Source organism: Eurytemora carolleeae, unplaced genomic scaffold (assembly GCF_000591075.1).
Source record: "Eurytemora carolleeae unplaced genomic scaffold, Eaff_2.0 scaffold283, whole genome shotgun sequence".
Lineage (NCBI taxonomy): Eukaryota > Metazoa > Arthropoda > Copepoda > Calanoida > Temoridae > Eurytemora > Eurytemora carolleeae.
Window position 1 is genome coordinate 195,633 of NW_019396323.1, and position 11,037 is coordinate 206,669.

Here is an 11,037-nt window from a genome sequence, read left to right on the forward strand (position 1 = left end):
GGGGGGTAAATAACCCTAATAACCCCCCTTATTTATGCCACTGTCTCCAAAATTTGTGAGTTGTCCTTAACAGTCTTAATACACGTTTTAGAAAAAATACAAAGCCATAAGTGAACTGTATGACTGTTTAAGTACTGCCTATAAAAGGGTTTTTCAAGTGGAATCCTTAAAAATCATATCAAAAAGACTTTTTCAGGCCGTATCTAGTCAGTCAAGCAGTTGACTTTGGTTTTTGATTTACGACAATATGTCTTTTAACTGTTCATGAAAAGTTACAAAATTTGGGAACCCTGGCAGTTCAAAAAATGTTATAAAAAAATCCAGAAGAAGCATCACATAGATTCAGCCTTCTTATAAACAGTCTCATCAATTTTTAAGACAGGGCTGACTTTGAAGTGTCGCAACGCCCTAAGCTTAGATTTTACCGCTCTAACTCACTTATGCTTTTCTGTAGCCCTTTACATGTACATTTTAGCACTGTAAAGCACTTCTTGTTAGATTTGGTTTTTTAGAAGTAATTGGCAAAATTCTCAACGATTTTTGCTTGAGAGCGTGAGACCATTAAATCGCAGTGGCATACCAAGGGTTGAAGGAATATGAACCTGTATATAAAGATTCCAAGATTTAACCTATAAAGGTTGGAGGAATATGAACCTGTATAAAGAGAACCCAAGATTTAAGATGTAAAGGTTGGAGGAATATGAACCTATATATAGAGAACCCAAGATTTAAGATATAAAGGTTGGAGGAATATGAACCTGTATATATAGAACCCAAGATTTAAGATATAAAGGTTGGAGGAATATGAACCTATATATAGAGAACCCAAGATTTAAGATGTAAAGGTTGGAGGAATATGAACCTATATATAGAATCCATGCAAGGAGAAGTATATATAGGTAAAAATACAGTATGCTTTCGGAAAATATTCATTTGGTTCCTTAAAAAAAGGCAAAAATGAAATCTTCTACTATAATTGAGTGACATCAGACACCCCACATTTGTAACAGAAGCAAAAAAATGGTGAATAGAAAAATCAAAAATCCGCCAAAAATGCAAGTTTTAGATTTTTATTGGTTTCAATAACTTATTCCAGACCTACATTAATATTCCAGTTTCCCTGCATAATCTTAGAAGATTATCCTGCAACATAAAGATATGACCCTCTTTTTATTGATGTTGGGAAACATTTCTTTTTTTATTTGATGCTATTTTTTACAATTAAATAAATTTTTAAAATTCAGTGATGGTGATGGACCAAACCTCTGTAGAGTAAAAAAGTAGATGTTAGTTCCACATTTATTGAAAATATATTTCGGTCTGGGTTGACCCTCGTCAGTTCTTGAGATTGTTTCTTCACAAAGATTAAAAACAAAATTTTTGTTTTGCTTTATTGATTCTTAATATGCATAAAATTTGTAAACTAAGAAACAATTTTTAAAAAACCGTAATTTAGAGCCATCAACGATCTAATATGATGTGGGACACACTGTACAAATAGATTTTATTTGTATGTATAAAAATACATTGAGCTGTTTCTGTGCATTTTCAATTTTTTATTTCTGTAAAGCAGTTAATTTGCGCAATATGAAATATAAAAATTTAACATTTCAGATTAACAAACAGATATTTGAATTGTGTTTATTTATAAAATGTTTTATAACGATATTTACACGACATGTTATTAATCAATCATAACTAATATTAATTATAAAGGAAGTTTCAATATATTCAGCATCACTCTTATTCGGGAATTTAGTTAATCCAGATTTATCATTTGGAAAAAAATTTGTTATTTTCTTTCTATGTTTTACATTGTTACTGTATTTGTGAAATGCACTGTGTTTGTGTATTGTATTTCCTCCAATGCAATTGCCTCCTGAAAGGAGGGTGGAGGTGCCTCTTTATCCAACCCGGACACGGCGTTAAAGTCTCTGGAGGTTATCGGAGGCTGGATCTGTATCTCCGGTTCCTCAGTTCTTCTTCTCCTCGGGGGACAGGAGAAGCAGCATTTAAAATCTCTAATCCTAATCACTAAACAGCAGCAAAGACAGGAGAGAATGCCAAAGGTTAGAAGGATTAGGAGGAAGATTATCTGTCCCTCGTTGAGATGATCTATCCCTCCATCAGACATTTTCCTGTCTAAACACAGCACTGTAGGTTGGAGGGAAGATTGTGCTGTAGGTCGGGGGTAGATCAACCTTCGTAACAGTCGGGGTAGGATCAGTAGGAATGGTAGGATCAGTTGGATCAAGAATTCTACCAGGTTTATATCCGGCCCAACAACAGAACACAAGGAGAAGTAGAACTAAACCAAGTATAATCACTAGCTCTATATACCATTCACTGATCATAGTTATCAGCTAAACTACGTCTATATACGCAGGTGGAGGATCACTACGGGTTATGTAGAATATAGTTGAGGTTGGTAGCGTGTACTGCACCCTGTGTCTTCTGTAGATAATGTAAAAGTACCCGAGCATGAAGATGATAATACCGAGAAGGAAGCTGATCAAACCAATATCAAGCAGATTCAGCATTCTCCAGTTACAAACATTGTACCAACTACTGGACAACTGTGAGCTGCTGGAGAAATCTTCAACTAATACTGACTTTATCTACGTGTTGGAATTTTTACTGCGAAGGTTATATAAGCTGTAGAGGAGGAGTGGGTAGGTGGGGGGTATTCATGGAAGGGGAGGGGGGAGGTAGCGGTCAACTTATTTCTAAGAACTCATAATGTCTAGATATACACAATTTCATTGAGACACATTTTAAAATGTTGATACTTTGAATCTATGTACCTGAAGCCCTTTTAAAAGAACTGTAAACCCATTTTCAAGTTTAACCCTTCATTAACGCCTAATTCACAATGGTACCCTTTCACTTTTATCTGAGCTGCAGTAAGAACGATTCTTTGTTTTACTATTTGGAAAAGCGTAAAATTCTGACAACTTCCTTCTTTTTATAGAAAATTAACCGCAATTGAAAATGAATAATTTTAAGATAGAAAAACAGGGATAACCCCTCATCTGCTCAGAGAATTTTTTAAAGGGTATCTTAGCTAATCGGACATGTCTCTCTGTAAATGAAAGGTCACTGACAATTGCATCAGTAATCACTTTAATCTGAATTACCCAAGATAACTATTAAAAATATATAATTAGTTAATAACGAAGTTTTTCTTTATCCAAAATAATAGAAAAAAAAGAACAATAGAATAGGGGTAGAAGTTATGAAAAAAGAATAACCAAGCATTGATATTTGATTTTGCGTTTGGAACATTTAGAAATATACAGTAGTTGCCAAGCCTCAATTTTGGACCAATATTGACGATTTCGGACGTTTTAATATCTACTATATTTGATAGAAGAATAATGTGTAAACAAGAGGCTTTAATCATTCCCGTAACAAATTCTTTTCAATTTTTTTCTGATAGGCTAAAAAACTAAAAAAGAAAACGATAATAAAACTTATAATAAATAAACTATTAAAACTTTTTTATTTGATTTTTTAAGGCAGTCCATTTTCTTCGGAATTTCATACTAAATTTAAATTAGAAAAATGTCTCAAAATTTCTAAACATTTATTAATATAGAACCTATAAAAGCAAATATAAGATACTAGTTTTTTAAATTACTATTTCGACATAATTTTTCAATTTTCAATATTTTTTGTGATGGTTTTCGAATCTGAATTCGACAATCGACATACATGTCCAAGAAATATAACGACAATTTTAAATTTTCTGAACATTTTATTTGTTATAATCTGCGGTGGTAGGCGATTTTATCAATAAAATGAAGACAGCTTTCGATTTTAATTTTGTTTTATATAAAGCATTTAAACAGCATGGATACGAAAAAAATTTGTGAACTTCCAATTCGAAAAAAACTTGCAAACAATTAAAAAGAAAATAAAAAGTCGTCTTCATTATATTGCTATAATCGCCTACCACCGTATTATGCAAGCATGCGGCAATTCTAATACAGTTTATCAACTTAGAAGAGTGAGCCTCCGCTATGCAGACACTATCCTCCCAGAGTTGCTAGGCAGACCGAGCCTCCGCTTTGCAGAAATGAGCATGCGCAACACATCAAAATAGCTGTATGGTGGAGGCTCGCTTACTGCATAGCGGAGGCACGGTCTGCATAGCGTAGGCTTTGTCCGTATAGTGGAGGCTCGGTCTGCCTAGCGAATCTGGGAGGCTCGATGTCTGTATACCAGAGGCTCATGGCGTCCGGGGGATCCCTCCCTACTTAGAAGGCTACATTTTGACAAAAAGTCTTTTTCAATATGTTAACTATGATAGGAGGTTTGCTGATTAAAAAATCGTTAAAATGTACTAAAAACACGTTAAACACTGCTTACGAAAAATTCTTTATCCGCTGAATTATAAAAATTAATTAATGAAAAAGAAACTTCCTTTAGGATTAATCTATTGTATGAAAATATTTACTTTTGAAATTGTGAATTAATAAGATATTTTTAATGATACTGCAGCTTGTATATGTCTAGTTTTGAACCATGTATAATTTTCTTTAAATGCGCAATTTTGAAAAATCCACGGCAATGCTGCTCAAGAATGTCAAACAATAAAAATATGTCTTAAACTATAAAATAATGTTGAGCTTTTTCAGAAGTTATGAAAACAGAGTTACCCACAACTGACGAGGGTCAACCCAGACCGAAATATATTTTCAATAAATGTGGAACTAACATCTACTTTTTACTTTACAGAGGTTTGGTCCATCACCATCACCGAATTTTAAATCTATAAAATAATGTCGACTGTCGAGTTATAAATACAGACTTACCCACAAAGTATGAGACTGCAAAGACGACAGGAAACTCAAGATACAGAGCGTCCCATATCAAATAAGATTATCTCCAATCTTTAACGCCAAAATAAACCCTTAATGCTCGAAAAACTTATCATTTTTTGCAAGAAAATTCTTATATAAGCCTTATGTTATTTTTCAAAATCATTCATTCTTATCAAATTTTCTGATTAGTCTCAAAAATTGCAATTTAGACCCGTTGACGGTCTATTATGATGTGGGACACCCTGTATGTGACGATCCTAAGGTTAAATTCTGTATCCGGAGATGGAATTTAAAGAAGTTGAGACGCGGTTTAAATCTGCCAAAACCCGGTTTAAATTAAGCGCCGGCTTAAATCTTGAAACTTTTGATAAATTTTAAGTGGAACCAACCATATTTAAGCCGCGGCTTAAATTTAAACCGCCGCTCAAATTCTTTGCATTCAGCCACTGCTTTTTTTTCGTTTTCAATGATTTGGCAAATAATGAAACAAGTTTACANAACATAGTTTTTACATGTAAACATTGTGAAATACTTTCAATCAAGTACCTATGCGATTTTCATAATATAGTTTAATTTTGAAGATCAGTTCATCAAAAAATCAATGATTTAAAATTTTTATTTAATTTAAAGAATATGATAAAAACATCATTTTTGTCAAGCTAAATGTACAAAAAAATTAATTAGAAAATACAATGTGAATGAAAGAAGACAGTTGTTACCGATAATAGATGGCGAACATTTTAACTTTATATTTAATTGTCATTTTTAGATGTTAAGAGTTCACATGAACCTCCAGTTAAATCTTTGCATCACTAAATCCTCTAAACCCATTCCAAGCACAGCAGCTATGATGAGCAGTGTCCCACCCACATCAGACAGGTAGGTGGGCGTGTCAAAAACTGTCACCTGAACAGATTAATTTTGTATACTTTTATCATAAAATTTTCTAACTATGGACGTGATCAATTCTGTTTAACAGTGTTGAAAAATTGTAAAAAAATTGAGTTTCAAAAAATCTCAATTTGTCTAATGCAGCAGTAACAGCTAGTTAACAAACCATTTGCATAAAAATTTGACAATTTTAAAAAGATCCTTGCAACAAAAAACAGATTGAAATATGCAGGTATGTATTTTTTAATGCAAACTCTCTTTTTAAAATCTTTAAAATTAATTGTTGTAAATTTTACTTCATTTGAAATGGCAGATAATTATATTAACTAAATTTTACCTGAAGAATGTACGCGGCAACGACTTCAAAACTGCGCACAACCATCACCTTGGAGGGAGTTACCCAACAGATTGCCTGAAATGACGCTTTATTTACATTTTGAATAATTCTAAAGGGCGATTTTCTGCTAATATCGAAGTTTATCTTTTGATGACCATTTTGAACGACTTATTTTCCGATACAGTGGTCATCATATATCAATGCAGTGTCGGTTACTTATACGATGAAAAGATGGATATTCCAAAAAAATATTGTTGAGAAATACAATACAAAATTCAATGTGAAACTTTTCTATACTTTGCTAATGCTTGTTATAATCTAAAAAGATTAGGTCAGTTAAAATATTTCATTTTAAAAGACGACATTCATTCCACAAATTTCTAGATCTATCTGTTCTAATGTAGATCGATGTTAACGAGATATATTTATATCTATAGTAAAGTCATTCTTTAATTAACAAGTAACTTAAAAAGAGCGAAGGAAAATTATAACTAAATAATAAAAATAAATTACCACAAATAAAGGTCTTGCATTGGGATCAATAGCATACATTCCAACCAGAGATACAAATAAACCTAAAAAGAAAAAAAATCACTTTACTATTATTTCACTTTTTATTGTTCATTGTAGTTTTTTACTAATTATTTACTATACATCAATTATAATTCATCTTTTTTAATTAATTTAACATTTTTAATGTTAACAACTTCTAGCGATATATAAAAACTTGAAAAACTATCATTAGGCCGTCCTCAGAACTAAAATAAAATTATATTCAGAATTTAATTTGAACAAAATACATATATTCTATTAATTTATAAAAATAAAAAAGTTTACCTCCGACCCCGAACCAGAAAACAAAGACAGAATAATGAACATGTTTTGCTTGTCTGAAAATAAATTAATTGATTTCATTAAAATTTAAAAATAGTATCATCAATTTTCGGGATTTTCCCCTAAAAGAGTATTCAAAGTCAAACAGTTTAATTAAAAAACAAATATTCTGGAGAAAATTTCTGCCTTTTTAATGGTTTGACTGAAAAAAAAACCTTACCTAGTTATGATAACAATGATTGCAGAGAGAACAGGAACCATTAATGCAGAGGTTATTCCAATCCATTCGTATTCACCCTTAATATTCATTCATTCATATTAACCCTTAATATTCATTCATATTCACCCTTAATATTCATTCATTCATATTCACCCTTAATATTTATTCATTCATATTCACCCTTAATATTAATTCAGTCAAGTTCACCCTTAATATTCATTCATTCATATTCACCCTTAATATTTTTTTTTTCATATTAGCCCTTAATATTCAGTTATTCATTCTTATTCATCCATAATATTCATTCATTCATATTCACCCTTAAAATTCATTCATTTTCACCCTTAATATTTAGTTATTCAATCATTTTCACCCATAATAATCATTCATTCATATTCACCCATAATATTTATTCATTCATCCTCACCCTTAATATTTAGTTATTCATTTATTCTCACCCTTTATATTCATTCATTCAAATATACCCTTAAAATTTCATTTTTTCTTTCATATTAGCCCTAAATATTCTGTTATTTATTCATATTCACTCATAATAATCATAAATTCATATTCCCCTCAAATATTTATTCATATTCACCCTTAATATTCATTTAATCTTTCATGTTCACCCTTCATGATTTAGTTATTTATTCATATTCACCCATAATCTTCATTCATTCATATTCACCCATAATCTTCATTCATTAATATTCACCCTTACAATTAATTCATTCATATTCAACCTGAATCTTCGGTTATTAATATTCACCCTTAATTTTCATTTATTCATCCTTATGCACCGATCATTTTCATTCATTTATATTCACCCTTAATATTCATTCATTAAAGATCACCCATACAATTCATTCATTCATATTCAACCTTAATCTTCGGTCATTAATATTCACCCTTAATTCTCATTTATTCATTCATATACACCCATAATTTATTCATTCATATTCACCCTTTATATTCATTAATATTCACCATTATTATTCATTACTTCCTAATCAACCTTAATCTTTGTTCAATCATATTCACCCTTAATATTCATTTATATTCACCCATAATATTCATTCATTCATATTCATCCTTAACAATAATTTATTTATTCATATTCACCCTTAACATTTGGTCAATCATTTTTACCTTTAATATTCATTCGTTCTATCACCCCTAATATTAATTTACTTCTTCATATTCATAATTATTATTCATTCATATTCACCCTTAATATACATTCATTTATTTTTGACGCAAAGTTAGGCTAAGAAAATTAAGAATTTGTAAGGAGTAATAAATTACTTTATTAAAAATTAGCTTATTTTGTGTAAAAATAATAAATATCAACCTGATAAGGATCACGAGGCTCACTCTTATTCCCGTGATGATGATGGGAGGTATTGCTGGGATTGTCTGAGGGTGGGGGGAATAGGGAGGGATTCTTACCAATTAAGGTCCTGAAAATCCCGCAATGATCCTTGAGAATGACTGTTGAGAGGACCATAGTAGCGGCAGGCGAGGAAAAAAAGATGGCCGTCGCATCTCCTAGGGGTAGGGTACTCACAGCCTAGGAACAATGATTGTGTTATCAAGAATATACATTTTCTTTTGGAAGACAATGTGTTTAATTATATTTCCTTGTAGATGTTTGTGTCACCTGAAAAATTGCAAGGAGAAGAAATCCTCCAAGAAATCCCTGCGCCATTATCCGCCATCTTGAAAATTAAAAATTTCAAAAATGTTTAATAACATTATTTACAGAAAATTGTTTTTTAAAAAGATGATTAACCATTTATAAAAAATTGTGCAATCACAGAAAAGCTATCTGTAAAACTATTTTCATTATGTCTTTTAAGAAAGAGGAAAAAGTTTCATAAAATTAGAAAAAACTGACTGTTATAAAGAATAAAGATTTACAATGATATTCTAATAGTTTGTCCCTGACCTGGTGGCAAAGTCCGCTGTGCCAAGAGGATGAGCTTTATATATTATCATGGTGGGGCACATCCAGACCAACTGCAGCAAACATCTTAGACAAATTTAAGCTCATTTTTCATCAATTTTTCATCAGTAAAAATAAATTAGTATATTCAAACATCAATATAAAAAATATACCTTACAAAAAGTAGCTGCCAAGTACTCACATTAGGAACAAATTTCACCATAACATTACTAAGAAGTAAAAATTATTAAAAAATTATTACAAATCCAATAACTTTATTAATAATTTTATTTATTTTTCCTCCAAAAGTAGAAAAAAAACATTTTATTTCTCCCAATCTCAATCTGCATCGAGACATTTCGTTCGAAATAACGAAGAGTTTATGAATTTATTTGCCACCTCAATCCTGATACATTTTATATATTTGCAACCTCAATCCTGATACATTTTATATTTTTGCAACCTCAATCCTCATACATTTATATATTTGCAACCTCAATCCTCATACATTTTATATATTTGCAACCTCAATCCTCATACATTTTATATATTTGCAACTTCAATCCTGATACATTTTATATATTTGCAACCTCAATCCTGATACATTTATATATTTGCAACCTCAATCCTCATACATTTATATATTTGCAACCTCAGTCCTCATACATTTTATATATTTGCCACCTCAATCCTGATACATTTTATATCTTTGCAACCTCAATTCTGATACATTTTATATATTTGCAACCTCAATCCTGATACATTTTATATATTTGCAACCTCAATCCTGATACATTTTATATATTTGCAACCTCAATCCTGATACATTTTATATACTTGCAACCTCAATCCTGATACATTTTATATCTTTCTAACAGAATTCTTGGTATGAATATTCATCAGTTGTTTCCAACATCGGATTACAAGAAAATAAAAATGCAATTCTAATTTGCGACGAATATTTAGTTGCTTTTACATTCATGTTATTTAGAATTGGAAATAACATGAACATTAAAGTGTGTACCAGGTACATAGCTGTTACAGCTAAAATATTCTAAAAATACAAAAGTTCTTAATAAGAAAAGGTTAAAAAAACTTATTCTTCTTTATCTTAGTCTCACCTAGCTGTAAAGCAGAGTCCTGCCAGGACAGCAAAAGCATAACCTTAAAATAGATTTCATTTATTAAAGGGACTGTAAGCGTAATTTTAAGCAACCTTCCATGCAAAGATGGCTATGCCCGATTTACCTAGAAGAACAAGGGGTTTAGGAGATAATTTACCTAGAACAAGGGGTTTAGGAGATAATTTACCTAAAAGAATAAGGGGTTCAGGGGATAATTTACCTAGGATAATAAGGGGTTCAGGGGATAATTTACCTAGGATAATAAGGGGTTCAGGGGATAATTTACCTAGGATAATAAGGGGTTCAGGGGATAATTTACATAGAAAAACATGGGGTTTAGGAGATAATTTACCTAAAAGAACAAGGGGTTCCGGGGATCCATTGCAGATTATCTTTGGTGGATGCGAGATCTCTGAGGTATAATTTACCTCGGATAATAAGGGGTTCAGGGGATAATTTACCTAGGGAACAAGGGGTTCAGGGGATAATTTACCTAGGGAACAAGGGGTATAGGGATAATTTGCCTAAGAGAACAAGGGGTTCAGGGGACAATTTACCCAGGAGAACAAGGGGTTCAGAAGATAATTTACCTATTAGAACAGGGGGTTCAGGGGATAATTTATCTATGAGAACAAGGGGCTCAGAAGATTATTTACCTATTAGAACAAGGGGTTCAGAGTATAATTTACCTTCGGTAGTAGGCGATTATATCAATATAATAAAGACGACTTTTTTATTGAAGTTTAAATTGTTAACAAGCTTTTTTCTAATTTCAAGCTTACAAGTAATTATAGAGAATCTATTATAATTGACAGCTTCTCTTTGTTTTCATGTTTTCGTTTATTCATCCTGTTTAAAAG

General features: G+C 31.3%; 2 long non-coding RNA genes across 2 annotated transcripts; both read right to left on the minus strand.

Annotated features, from left to right (window-relative positions):
- Nucleotides 1–5,548: 5,548 nt before the first annotated feature.
- On the minus strand, nt 5,549–6,151 carry LOC111700945 (uncharacterized). The gene is made up of 2 exons (XR_002765106.1): nt 6,055–6,151; nt 5,549–5,732 (listed from the first exon to the last, which is right to left on the minus strand). It is a non-coding gene; the product is annotated as an uncharacterized LOC111700945 (long non-coding RNA).
- A 390-nt stretch (nt 6,152–6,541) lies between these two features.
- LOC111700946 (uncharacterized) lies at nt 6,542–8,545 on the minus strand. The gene is made up of 4 exons (XR_002765107.1): nt 8,460–8,545; nt 7,109–7,185; nt 6,892–6,944; nt 6,542–6,629 (listed from the first exon to the last, which is right to left on the minus strand). It is a non-coding gene; the product is annotated as an uncharacterized LOC111700946 (long non-coding RNA).
- Between the last annotated feature and the right edge of the window lie 2,492 nt (nt 8,546–11,037).